This window comes from Conger conger, chromosome 1 (genome assembly GCF_963514075.1).
Source record: "Conger conger chromosome 1, fConCon1.1, whole genome shotgun sequence".
NCBI lineage: Eukaryota > Metazoa > Chordata > Actinopteri > Anguilliformes > Congridae > Conger > Conger conger.
Window position 1 is genome coordinate 53,111,110 of NC_083760.1, and position 15,030 is coordinate 53,126,139.

A 15,030-nucleotide genomic window follows, 5' to 3' on the forward strand; every position below is an offset into this window, starting at 1 on the left:
GGTAAGAGCAGTCATCTGGCAGTCGGAGGGTCGGTGGTTTGATTCCCACACCGGGTGCGTCGAAGTGTCCCTGAGCAAGATGCCTAACCCCCAATTACTCCTGAGCAGTTTGGTGCCTTGCATGGCAGCCAATCGCTGTTGGTGTGTGAATGGGTGAATGAGAAGCATCAATTGTACAGCACTTTGGCTAAAGGTGCTACATGAATGCTCGCCATTTACCATTTAATACAAATGCTTCCACGGAAAACAATTACTGAAAAGATCAATGAATTAAAGAGAGTTTTTAGGGGGCATATAGGGATAACAACATTTTGATTCAGCTTCTCTTTATGAGGTAGCAACACAAAAGATAAGAGAAACAGAAACCTGCAACTCAAACAGCGGACCCTCCCTTTAAACCGAAGGGATTCCCTTCCCAGTGTGAAAAATAGCGATAGGGGCACATTGCCAGGGTAGATAGGTTCTCGGGTGTGCCGGCTCGGGGCGCAGAATAGCAGAGCCATATCTGTGCCTGTGGTTGAAGGGGAGTGGCTGCTTCGCCTCTTCCGTTAGATAGCGTTAGCTGTAATAGCGTAGACTTAGCTTATTAGCAAGGGATTTGGAGTGTCTTGGGAAAGATATCCATAGTGTATGCTTGGCTAGGCATAACTAAATATCATTTCCTGTGTAAATTAAATATTAACTTAAATGTTAGCTGTTGGCCAGGCATCACTGTTGAGATAATACAGTTGCAGTGATGGTGTTAGCAGTTTCTGTGATGCACACGAGAAACGGTGGTTGTGGTGTAAAGGCCCGGACACACCAAACCGACGGTCGGCCGTCGGTGGCGCCCTGTCGGCCTAGTCTTTCCGGTGTGTCCCGTTTTGGAGGGCTCCGACGCCGATTCAACATGTTGAGCTCTCTCATCGACGGCTCCGGGGGCTCCGACGCCGACCGTCGGTTTGGTGTGTCCAGGCCTTAACTTGTACAGTGGCATTGTGGTTTGTTTTCCTGTGTTTACGGTGTGTGTGTGATTTAACCTGCTAGCGTCTAGCGGCTAGTCATGTGGGCGTCAGCATGGCGCGCATGTTAAAGCCTCTCCTAATGTCTATTGTGTTTTTATCTCCCGAGGTTGTATATCGCTGGTGGAAGGCAGCACTGTTGATTAGTATTCTGTGGGACACTGGTGCGGCTTGAACAGAAGTTTTTACAGCTTGTGTGTTGACTCAAGCTCAAATTAGACCCGACCAGGTCCTATCTCCCCAATAGGGGGATGAGCCATGAACAGGCTTGTCTGACACTTTTATTACCACACTCAGGGAAGTACAAGAGAATCCTCCGCTAAGGCAAGGGGTATTGGTGGAGGCCCCGTGGACAGACCCTGGTATCAGGCTGGTGAGGTGGTGGCGATTGGTGGCTACCACTTGTAGTCTTTATGATGCGATGGTGGCCTCCCCAGCAACCTGCAGAGGAATGAATGTGGTGGATCAGCTGGTCTTATCACAGGTGTATCACGGGGAGTGTGAGGCGCATGAGGCGCCGGTGGCAGACAATGGTGGCGTGCGCTGAACCCTAGCCAGGATTGGGCGCCAGCAGTGGACACTTGTGATATAGGTGTTGGGTTGGTACTCCTCCAAGCTGGGACAGATGGGGATTGGCGTACTACTCCAAGAAGTTGAACCAGCATCAAAAGGCCTATTGAACTATTGAGAAGGAGGCCTTGGCTCTGGTGCCTGATACTTCAGCCTTTAGGGTTAGTAGTTAAACACATTGCCGATCCTTTCTCACATTGTGGCTGTGGTACCTGAAGGTTTTAAAGTGAATGTGTTGGATTATTGTTGAATGTGCCGACTTCCATTGAAGAGTGTCCTAGGAATGGTGGTCTGGGTGTCTTGCTCATGGCCCTGGCATTTAGCTCCTATGAGTTTTCTAGATGTGTTTTCTTAGTGATTTTTCCTAGCTGTGATTTGCTGTGTTTTATGGAAAAGGTTAGGAAGCGGGAAATGGCTCCCTGGCCAAAAAGAAAGACGTCATATATATCTTATATCTGTGTGTTTATGGATATGTATATAGGATCTGTAGTTTTGTAATTTTTTAATTAGTAAGATTTTGTAAGATTTAAATTAGTGTGACTTATAATTGTTGATGACCCAAATATATTTCTAAGTGGTTGGCTGTTAAATCTTGCCTCTGTTAACACAGTTCAAACAATTCAGTATATACAAAAACAATACATCACTTTCAGTTTCTTTTCTTCTACAGTCTCTCAATTTTCTCAGTTCCTTTCAATAACTCACGTTCGTTGAAGGATGCTAGATTTCCAGTGTGAAAATCCATTGATCTCATCACACACCCGTCTTGTTTTCCTTGGTGAAACGTGGTTGTTGAATCCACACAATTAACTAGTAGAACTCAATTAATAAAATCACATTTTAAACTTGCACTATTCCTTGTTAAATCAACCAGGAAAAAATAGTTTGTTCACTCTTCAGTTTCACTGCAGAGAGTTTTGTAGCCACTTCACTGGTTAGCTACTTTCCTTAGCTAGACTCATTTAAATCACAAATATCAAAGTTCGGTTTTTCTGTTTCGTACTGATCTGTAATCTTTAATCATCTTTCACGTCTGGTGTGCAGCTAACTCATTCTTCTTCTTTTGTTTTTCTTTATCTATCGGAGGTCTGTTCTATTCTAGAACATTTTTCTCCACAGGGTGAAGCTCTAACATGGCATATGACCCTAATTGGTCATTTTGCTTCAGCAATCACATTTTGTTAAATGACAATGATTATTTTAAGAATGATTATCTTTATTTATATGAATTTAATTTATATCATTTTGACATATGTTATTAGATATTTGGATAAAATCGAATAAGTTAGTAATCTTCTTCAGGTTAATGTATTTTAAACCTGGGTTACATAAGTCCCATACAGAAGCCGTATTGGGAAACCCATTTAAACCTTGAATGACAGAACACGGTGGTGGCACTCACCAAAGGAAGGAACAGCTAACTTTTCGAAAATAACTTAAAACTCGAACTAACAAAAAACGAAAGGCAGATGGGGCTATCCGGTCTGAGATGACCACATGCTGGAGCTGGCCTGGCATGTGAAATATCTGCTTGAGTCCGTAGTGTCTGGACTAGGTAAGGAATTGTTTCATTTGATGAGTCAAAGATTTATCTTTCTTAAGAGGCACTCAATTCTTTCCACCCTTAGACTGAAGGCTCTCTCAAGTTGATTTTCGTTTGCCTCTTGTGCGCGTTTGTAACACTATCCACTTGGGTTTTAGCCTGTATGTTAGGTATAATTTTTAAATTGGCCATTCAGTTTTTGGGATCAAAGGGGACACTTTTTTTGTTTTAAAAATTAATGTGAGGTGGTAGCAGTGACCACCTATTTGTCACAGCCTCAAAGACTCCCATGTCATGCAGCTTTAGGAAGAGACAGGAGGAAAGTATGCCTCAGTTGTGTTCTTATATGTGTGTTTCTGCCTCAGCAATCATATGCAACTCTCCCCTTTCACTCCTTGCTTGACTCCACATGGTCTCTTGTCTGACATCTCTGAAAAATGTATAATACCATGGGTTCAATAAACAAACAAATAAGGAACAACATGCTATAAACCCTGGGTCTTCAACAGGGGGTCCATGGACCCCTCTGGGTTCTTGAAGGGACTGTGGGGGGTCCCTGGCCAGACTTGATATGCAATGACTATATATATATTTGGGAACAAACATAAAATAGATTTTTTGTATTTATTTTGTGATTATTTATTTTTTGCTGTTGTGAAAATGTATTATTTTAAATTATAAATACAAATGATATTATAATGAATTAAAACCAATTTCTTGCTGTTTTATTGAGTGTGTATCACTTAGTTTCTCTTTCCTCCCAATTAAGATTCTTAATTATACAGTATACCTATTCAATTTACTGCCATGTCCTAACGTGTAAATATGAGAAAGCACAGAGCAAGGTTTATGGTAGTTCTTGTTACTAATAAAAGTAACTATGTTTTACAGTTAATGTCGCTTATATTAAAGTCTGTCAAATGAAGGTCTGTTAAATTATCTGCCAATTTATTTTTGCTGTCTCTATTTTTTTGTTGATACTGTTATGGCTGTTGATGGTGTTATTTTTTAAATGTTATTATATACTGTTACTGTTGTTGGGGTTACAGTGCCACCATTGTGAGCATTCCAGCTGTAGTTATCACTATTGTTTTGACTGTGCAAAATCATGTATTTCCCAATCTCCTGGGCCCAGAGAAAGCAGAACATGCTTAGTAGTGTGGAGTAAGCATGGAGCATATGGTTAACCTTGACTGTCCTCTCCATCATCATCACCAGTCCCTTAGTGTGCCAGTCTTATCTTTGATGAATGACCCTCTTTGTTCCCTGTAACTTGACCATATCTATTTCTGGCATAACCTGGATAACTAAACCAACAGGTCATTTTTTCAGTCATTATTCACTTTATTCCCAATGGTTATTTGGAGTAGGCTCACATATGTCCTTCAACAGACTGAGGAAGGGTATCCCTCCTATAAATGTGGTAAAATATCCACTCAAAAGAGCACTCATGAATTTCTGCTTGCAGATAAGGACATAATCAGGGCTCATGAAGATGATTGTAAATTGTTGTACCTCTATGTTCTGATATGTTGAAATGGTAGAATCAAAGTAATGCTGTTCTTTCAAGGTAACATACATTTGTCTCTGGCCAGGTATCCCATGGTGTTTTTAGTTTTAGTCGCCGACATTATATTGTCAACCCTGTAAAATAAAGCTTCATAATCTTTCTGATATCTCTGTGAATATCTGCATGAAGCTTCCTGTAACATAAACAAAAGGAATGTGACAAACCTTTGTTGAACTGGTAAATTGTAAGTAAACCATCAAAATTGAGTTCACATTAACTGTATTCTGAAAGAAGCTGAGATGGAATGTGATACAGAGAACAGTTAGACTCTGTAATGGTGATATTGTAAATGGCTCTACACTTGGGAAATTTGGCATCATCTTCTAAGTTAGGAAGAAACCAGTTCATCCTGCACCTGTAATTCATGTCTCTAGCCCATCTGGTTCAAATGATAGAGGACATCCGATTTCCAAAATATCCAGTGGCAGTCATCTTGGATTTTGTGATTCAGTAGCAAACAAGCAAGCTTTATTTGTACAGCACATTTCATACAGAACTGCAACACAATGTGCTGTACATGAAGATAAAAACAGAAAAGAAATACAGAAAAATTCAAAAGACATTAATAAATTGCATTGTCAGCAATCCCACTCCAAGGGGCCTAACCCCCTCGAGAAGTTAATGCTAAAACGCATATTCTTTAAAAGCAATGCTGAGAAGATGTGTCTTAACATTTCTTTTCAAAATGTCTATGGATTTCGAGTCGCAAAGACCCATTGGTGGCCTGTTCCAAAGGCTAGGGCCATAATAACCAAAAGCTGCCTCACCATGACTTTTAGTTCTAGCCTCCAAGACAGTTAAAAGACCAGCACCAGAGCATCTCAGGGATCTGACGGGCACATACCTGTAAAGCATATCTGATAATGCCATGAGCAATGCCATGTACAGTGGTGTGAAAATGTGTTTGCCCCCTTCCTGATTTCTTATTTTTTTGCATGTTTGTCACACTTAAATGTTTCAGATCATCAAACAAATTTAAATATTAGTCAAAGACAACACAAGTAAACACAAAATGCAGTTTTTATTATTAAGGGAGAAAACAAATCCAAACCTACATGGCCCTGTGTGAAAAAGTGATTGCCCCCTAAACCTAATAACTGGTTGGGCCACCCTTAGCAGCAACAACTGCAATCAAGCATTTGCGATAACTTGCAATGAGCCTCTTACAGCGCTGTGGAGGAATTTTGGCCCACTCATCTTTGCAGAATTGTTGTAATTCAGCCACATTGGAGGGTTTTCGAGCATGAACCGCCTTTTTAAGGTCATGCCACAGCATCTCAATAGGATTCAGGTCAGGACTTTGACTAGGCCACTCCAAAGTCTTCATTTTGTTTTTCTTCAGCCATTCAGAGGTGGACTTGCTGGTGTGTTTTGGATCATTGTCCTGCTGCAGAACCCAAGTTTGTTTCAGCTTGAGGTCACAAACAGATGGCCGGACATTCTCCTTCAGGATTTTTTGGTAGACAGTAGAATTCATGGTTCTTCCAGGTCCTGAAGCAGCAAAACAGCCCCAGACCATCACACTACCACCACCATATTTTACTGTTGGTATGATGTTCCATGAACCATTTTTGCCCAGTCTCTTTCTTATGGTGGAGTCATGAACACTGACCTTAACTGAGGCAAGTGAGGCCTGCAGTTCTTGTTGTTGTGGGGTCTTTTGTGACCTCTTGGATGAGTCGTCGCTGCGCTCTTGGGGTAATTTTGGTTGGCTGGCCACTAATGGCTCTCACTGTGGTTCGCTGGAGTCCCAAAGCTTTAGAAATGGCTTTATAACCTTTTCCAGACTGATAGATCTCAATTACTTTCTTTCTCATTTTTTCCTGAATTTCTTTAGATCTCAGCATGATGTCTAGCTTTTGAGGATCATTTGGTCTACTTCACTTTGTCAGGCAGGTGTTATTTAAGTGATTTCTTGATTGAGAACAGGTGTGGCAGTAATCAGGCCTGGGTGTGGCTAGAGAAATTGAACTCAGGTTTGATAAACCACAGTTAAGTTATGTTTTAACAGGGGGGGCAATCACTTTTTCACACAGGGCCATGTAGGTTTGGATTTGTTTTCTCCCTTAATAATAAAAACTGCATTTTGTGTTTACTTGTGTTGTCTTTGACTAATATTTAAATTTGTTTGATGATCTGAAACATTTAAGTGTGACAAACATGCAAAAAAATAAGAAATCAGGAAGGGGGCAAACACATTTTCACACCAATGTATCCATCCATCCATCCATTATCTTAACCCACTTATCCTGAACAGGGTTGCTGGGGGGCTGGAGCCTATCCCAGCATACATCCCATAGACAGGAATACACCCTGGACAGGTTGCCAGTCCATCGCAGGGCACACACACCATTCACTCATACACTCATATCTATGGGCAATTTAGACTCTCCAATCAGCCTAACCTGCATGTCTTTGACTGTGGGAGGAAACCGCAGTACCCAGAGGAAACCCACGCAGACACGGGGGGAACATGCAAACTCTGCACTGAGAGGCCCCGGCTGACGGGGATTTTAACCCAGGACCTCCTTGCTGTGAGGCGGCAGTGCTACCCACTGCACCATCCGTGCCGCCACTTATATTATTACAATTATTGTTCAAAGCTATTACAACACAATCTGGTCATTTTCTTTTTCATTATGAACATTACATTTTACATTGACACTTTTAATCCAAAGCGACTTACAAGTGCATAGGTTCTTCACAAGTTAAAGCATGACATCCATAACTAGTGAAATACACATGAAGTGTTGTTCTATGAAGTCATCATAAGTGCAATTGAAAAAAAAAAGAAAAAAGAAAAAAAATTCAGACAATAGACAAGCAGGATAGGGATATCAGAAAGGGGGGCAGGAGAAATCAGGAGGTAGGACTAAGGTACAGTTTGAAAAGATGTGTTTTTAGTCTGCATCGAAATAGGGGGAGGGATTCTGCTGTCCTGACAGTGGTAGGCAAGTCATTCCACCACTGAGGAACCAGAACAGAAAACAGGCGTGAACGAGCAGCTCGACCGCCAGGTGCTCATAGTGAGGGAACCATAAGACGACCAGAGCTGGCAGACCAGAGTGGTCTAGCTGGGGAGTAGGGAGTGATTAAGAATTGTATGTAAGGTGGGGCAGTCCCCTTAGCAGCCAGCCAACACTAGGGCCTTGAATCGGATGTGTGCGGCAATAGGAAGCCAGTGGAGGCCAATGAGGAGCGGGTTAACATGAGCCGACCTGGGCTGACTGGTGATCCGGAGAGGACTTAGCAGGGATGTAGAGAAGCTCAGTTTTGGCAAGGTTAAGCTTCAGGTGGTGGGAAGTCATCCAAGCAGAGATCTCAGCCAAGCAGACAGAGATCTGTGTGGTGACCTGGGTATCGGGGGGGAAGGAAATAAAGAGTTGGGTGCCATCGGCATAAGAATGGTAAGAAAAGCCATGGGAAGAGATAACAGAACCAAGAGACATGGTGTATAGCGAGAAGAGGAGAGGACCAAGAACTGAGCCCTGCGGGACTCCAGTTTGTAGGGGGTGAGGGCCAGAGACTGAGCCCCTCCAAGTCACCTGGTAGGAACGACCAGAGAGGTAGGAGGAAAACCAAGCGAGTGCAGATCCTGTGACACCCATCCCAGACAGCAATGAGAGCAGAATCTCATGGTTGACTGTATCGAAGGCGGCCAACAGGTCGAGGAAGATGAGGACAGAGGAGAGGGATTTGGCTTTAGCTGAGTGGAGTGCCTCAGTGACCGCAAGCAGGGCGGTCTCAGTGGAGTGGCCACTCTTGAAGCCGGACTGATTGGGATCGTGGAGATTGTTGTGGAGAAGATAAGTAGACAGTTGGGAGCAGACCGCCTGTTCCACCAAATAATATTTAATGTTTAGTGCATTTATTCTTGCTATTGCTTTGTGTGGCTTTCATATTACTGAACAAACTTGAAAAAGCACCTGATATAGTATTACCTGAAAAGTATTTTATTTTGGAATGAAGAAGAAAAATCCAACAGCAAAGCTTTATTTCACAAAGCTACATCCTACATCAGCACATTGAATACTATTTTAAATACATGGCCATTTATATTGCCGGCTAAAAATACACATACAGGTCTAATTTTATGCAATTACAGCAATTTTCTTGGAAAATGCACCCTCAAACCAACAAGGTAATGAATGTGTTCTTTTTCTCCCATGTAGAATGATGGTGAGAGATAAAAAAAAAAAGACATTCAAAAAAATGTTTTGAGCCGCAAGGAAACAAGCGGAGATAAAAGATGTTCTTGTTTCCTGATGAAGATGGAAGAAGTATTTCTTGTGCTACTGACGGCATATTCAATGATACTAAATAAAAAAGGATTTTAACTAAAAAAGCATAAATTTGGCTCTTCAAACTCTAGCAATATGAATGAGAGACCTTTATATAAATAAATAAAACATTTGAGAAGAAGGCTGTGACTTATGAATTGTCAGCATGGGCCACTAGATCTTTCATGTTCGAAGGGGAATTGTGATCCACTCTGATCTCGGATCTCTGTGAGAATGAAACGACAGGAAGGCTTCCCAGTAGTTGAAATTCAAGGAAGGTGGCACACAAAGGTAATGATATGTTTTCACTGAATCATTGAGTTCAGTAATTGCATCACAAGTACAATTTCTTTATGGGGCACTCCAAAACTGGGTCATCAGGCAGAACATTCAAGTGAGTGAAGACACGCTGATGTAACTGGTGTCATTCCAAAGAAATTGGCATGATGTGGAATTGTGCTTCCTCTTCCTTTCTTTTGAATTATGGGTGATGACATTTTCTTCTAGTTGTGAGGGCAAATGTTTACCAAGAGTTAACCTCATAATTATCACTGGTAGGCCTTTTAGGAAGGCAGACTTATTGCCTAGCTGTAATTTAGTTACTGATAGAAAATGCACTGTTCACTGTCAAGTGCACATTAGAAGGCACAATACAAGTGCACATTGCAAGGGGTATGAGATGAAAGATATATTATTATGCTTTTTATTATTCTTTTATGTCTTTTTTGTAATGTTAAAAACACCTGACAATTAAACTTAATGTGCAAATATTATTTCCAGTCTTAACAAGTAGCACTTTTGCCTCTTTTTATAATTTAAACAGCACATAAAAACACAATGACCAATCTCCACCACCTCACTATTGTAAAAAACAGATAGAGTAGCAACTGAGAGGGCTGCATAATTAACAGGTTGCAAATGGATCTCTGCGTATCTGATGGATAAAGATGGAATAGGGCCCAAGCTCAGTAATCATCAGAATCAAATATTAATGGACTTCTTTCAGTCCAATCGTTGCTTTTGCTTTGTAGTGCGGGCCGTGGCTTTGTTCTCAGGCTGCGGACACAGCTCAGACCCAGGTGGAGCGTTGCAGTGAGGTTAATTAGCAATCCATTTAGGTCTTTAGCTCTATTGTTCTCTCTCCAAAAACAGGTGTGTCTGAGCCTCACGGACTTGTTCTCTATCTATCCGACATGAGACGGGCGGCGTGTGAAACAGGATTCACACCTCCCGTGCAGGTCGAAAGGAAACATCCCCTTTTGAGGTGCAACATGTCACAATCAACACTTCTCTTGTTAGAAACAAACCACCACCAGCCGAGAAAGCGACAGGATCTTCGTTTGCCAGTCCATATGAAAAAGGGGAAAGAGTGAATTGAAAAGAATAAACACTGTTTAATCAAATCTTAAATTTAAGATATTCATTAGGTTAATTTAAAAAACTTGGAGTAAACTTCGGGATGAGGCTGTTGGTTGCTCAAACTGCATGAACCAATACATTTCAATAAAATAAGTTTACAGTATGTTTAGATGTTTCAGTGATTTGAGGAAGAAAGTTTGGAAAATCACTGCATTCCCTCTTTGGACTACCTATAATATTTGTAAGGCTCATCTTTTTAGTTTGTTATGAAAAAATCTGGGACTTTTCAGGTTTTATTTTCCATTTAAAAAAACAGTGAAATCCGGATCAGAAATGACAAAAAAATCTGGCAGAAAATCGCATTATAATAATGCACATTTATTATTTTATTTTAAACATTGTCAATTCTTTTACAGGTTTTTTCAATTGTTTAGACACATTTTCTGAAGCCATACGTCAATTTCTCAAGACTACACAAAAACCACAATACCATTAACCATGCTGGAAAAACTGCACACATCTTGGGGTAAATGCAAACTTTCTGCAACCTTTTCCATATTACCTCTTCTCAATGAGAACATACACATGCATCATATGAATAAACTGCAGGGTACAAGTGCTATGAGGACCTAGAGGAAAGCACGGTTCTGTGACCAGATAGATACAATTTGAACCCTTGAAGAATACATCAACTTACCAACTAGCATACCAAGGTTGGCTGCTAGAATACCCTGAGTACAACAATAACTATACTGTATATATATTATATAAGTGCCATAATAATCTATGGCATACACAAGGCTTATCATGGTAGTGAGGTAGGACTTTGCTGTTCTGACATCCACAGGAAGGTCATTCCACTACTGTGGGGCCAGAACAGACAGCAGTCGTGACCAAGAAGTGCTGTTGCGGTGAGGGAGGGGTGCCAGGCATCCCGGAACAGAGGGGTCTGGCTGGTGTATAGGTTCTGATAAGTGATTGGATATATGCAGGGGCTGATCCCTTAACTGCCTGGTATGCGAGCACCAAAGTTTTACATTTGAAGTGAGCCATAACAGGAAGCCAGTGGAGGTCGCTGAGCAGGGGGATGACCGTTAGAAGTGGACTTATTAATTTTTGTTTGATAGTAATTTTTTTAGCGGTGGTGATAGCGGAAGAGAACGCTGCCAGGAGAGACTGGTAGGAACAGAGGTCCGATGGGTCCTTCAATTTCCCCCACTTTCTCTCAACTGCACGTAGGCTGGCCCTGGAGGTATGTGGAATGGACCAATTGAACACAGATTTTGTCACGTTTCAGGTCTGTCTCACCATGTTTTATGTTGATTTATGTTTATTCATGTTGTCTTAGTCACGTAGTGTCTTATCATGTATTATGTTAGTCTAGGTTTGTCATGTTGTTTAGTTTATTTCTTGTTACGATTTATTTTCTTGTCATGTCTAGTTATGTTTTCGTACGATTATATTACCTGGTTATGTTGAGTGATTATCGTCTTAGTTCCGCTTTGTGTTATGTTTCGATGTATGTTTATTGTTACGTTTACTGGTCGTTGTTATGCATACACTTTTACATGTTTTTCCGCAAACCTTGCGTTCCGCCTTTTCTCTCTCTCTCTCTCTCTCGTTCTGTCCTTCACTCCCCTAATGTTCTATTTGTCTATTTACTAAAACTACTAACGCTAGATCAGGATTGGGTAAACTAACAAGACTAATCATGTGTTCATGTTACCTTATGTTTCTCGTGCATGTCATTTACTAATTTACTAATGCTAGGGCAGGATAGGTTTATTACTAACGATTACTAATCTCCTTGTTAAACTTGTCATCCATCGCACCTGTTTTCCATTTCCTTGCTACGCTCTTACTAATTGTCTACACCTGTCTACACCTGCATTTATAGCCCAGTCGCGCAACTGTTCACTGCGAAATTGTCTGCCTCTGTTTTTTCACGCAACTCTTGAGCATTACTTACTGTTTGATTACACGTTACGATCCACGCCTGTTTACTGACCATCGATTATTGATTTCTGTTTTGTGATCTTCGTTTTGTTCTTGACTACGTCCCCGCCTACCGTTTTTGTACTTTTGCCCCGCTGATTGTTTCATGGTTTCGACTCCCGCTTCGTCCACGACTACGCCTCTGCCTGCCGTCCGTCTGTTCATCTGCCCCGCTGACAGCTCTCCTGCTACCGGACCTCCCTGCACGCCTACCGACTACGAGATTGCCTCTTCCCTCGGCACCGTGCTTTTTGTTTGTTTTGTATTTGTTTGGCTGGATCTACGTGTATGGACTTTGCTTGTGTTGACTACTCTCCTGGGATTCGTCCCGAATAAAGCCCTGAGGGGTCTTTATATTACTATTGTTTCTGAGTCGTGCATTTTGGGTCCAACCCCCACGCACCCATCTCAGAACAATTTCGCCAAAATGGACCCTGCTGACTCTACTGCCATGTTCTACGCCCTCCAGGAACAAGGAGCCATCGTCCGGCAGCATTCACAAGGAATCTCCGAACTTCACCTGGAGATTCGTGAACTGTGCGCGGAGATGAGGAGGCTTGCCGTCGCGGTCCTACCACAACCACGGGAGGAGCCTTCCCACTCACCCACATCCCCAGCGCTCAACCCCACGGGAACCTGCCAATTCCGAGAGCCCCAACAACCCCCTCCGGAGAGGTTTGGTGGAGAACCTGAGAGGTGCAAGGCTTTCCTTCTACAATGCGACTTCGTGTTCAGGCAACAGCCCCAGACCTACAACAGCGACGACCGTCGGATTGGCTACGTGATGGGGCTACTCAAGGGGAGGGCGTTGGACTGGGCTACGGCGGTGTGGTCCGGGGATTCATTCCCTCCTCTTTACCCAGTCTTCGCCGATGAGATTCGGAAGGTCTTCCAACACGCATCCAGCGACCAGGAGCCATCCCAGAGACTGATTGCTCTGCGCCAAGGACGGAAGACCGCGGCAGACCACTCCATCGACTTCCGCACCCTCGCGGCGGCTACTAGCTGGAACGATGCGGCGTTGGCAAATCTCTTCCTGGCCAGCCTGAGTGAGACGCTCCAGGACGAGTTGGCGCGACTGGACCCCATCACCCAGTTCGACCAGCTCGTGCGCACCACGATCCGCCTGGACAACCTTGCCAGACAACGTCGGTCGGAGAGACCGATCCTTCCTGGCAACCATTACCCCAGGCAGGGGCCAAGTCCTCGACTGGAGGAGCAGCAGTCTGAGGGATCCGAACCCATGGACCTGTCCCGGGCCGGTACAAGGATCTCTACTGAGGAACGAGCACGCCGCAGAACCACGGGTTCGTGCTTCTACTGTGGGAGGCCGGGTCACACCCAGGCTCGGTGCTCCTTCAAGACCAGGAGACCAGTGGAGGTGAGAGCTGTCGACAGACATGAGGGGTCTGACAGAGACAACCATCGTCCCACGCTCACGACTCTCTTAATTCTGCCCGACAGAACGACCCGGATTAACGCGTTGGTGGATTCTGGAGCGGACGAGGTTTTGGTGTCTGAACTGAACATCCCCACCCTCCCTTTACCCCACCCTGAGAACGCGCGGTCGCTGGATGGAAGGACCTTTTGCCGCATGACACAAATCACCATTCCCTTACAACTGATCATTTCTGGGAACCATCGGGAGATGATCCAGTTCCGCGTCATCCAGTCCCCTAATGACCAACTCATCTTGGGATTACCCTGGCTCCAGAAACACAACCCCACGATCAACTGGAGTTCTAACCAAGTGCAAGCATGGGATCCGAAGTGTCATCTGTCCTGCTTGCGTTCCGCCCCACCACCAGCAGAGGGAGTGCCAGCTCTACCACAGACTCCCAAACCCTCCCTGGAGAGGGTCCCCTCTCCTTACCATGACCTGGGAACAGTGTTTTCCAAGACACAAGCTCAGTCTTTGCCGCCTCATCGACCCTACGACTGCGCCATCGAGCTCCTCCCTGGTTCGTCACTTCCCTCAAGTCGCCTATACAACGTCTCCAGACCAGAGAGGGAGGCGATGGAGAAATACATCCGTGACTGCCTGGCTAACGGACTAATTCGCCCTTCTTCCTCTCCCGTCGGTGCGGGATTCTTCTTTGTTCAGAAGAAAGATGGCTCCCTACGCCCGTGCATCGACTACAGGGAGCTGAACAACATCACGGTGAGGAACAAGTATCCTCTGCCCCTGATGGACTCCGCGTTCCACCCACTTCACGAGGCCACCATCTTCACCAAGTTGGATCTCCGCAACGCTTACCACCTGGTCCGTATCCGCGAGGGCGATGAATGGAAGACCGCCTTCAACACCTCTCTCGGACACTTCGAATACCTGGTCATGCCATTCGGCCTCACCAATGCTCCTGCTGTGTTCCAGGCCCTGGTGAATGATGTTCTTCGGGACTTGTTGGGTCGCCATGTGTTCGTCTACCTGGATGACATCTTAATCTACTCCACCAATGCCAAGGATCATGAATACCACGTCAGGCAAGTCCTACAGAGACTCCTGGAGAACAGACTATTCGTCAAGGCGGAGAAGTGCGTCTTCCACTCCGACACAGTTGAGTTCCTGGGGTTTATCCTTGAGAAGGGACGGATCAGGGTGGATCCCAAGAAGATTCTGGCAGTTACCAACTGGCCCACACCCACCTCACGTAAGCAGCTCCAACGCTTCTTGGGATTCGCCAACTTCTACCGGAGGTTCATTAGATCCTA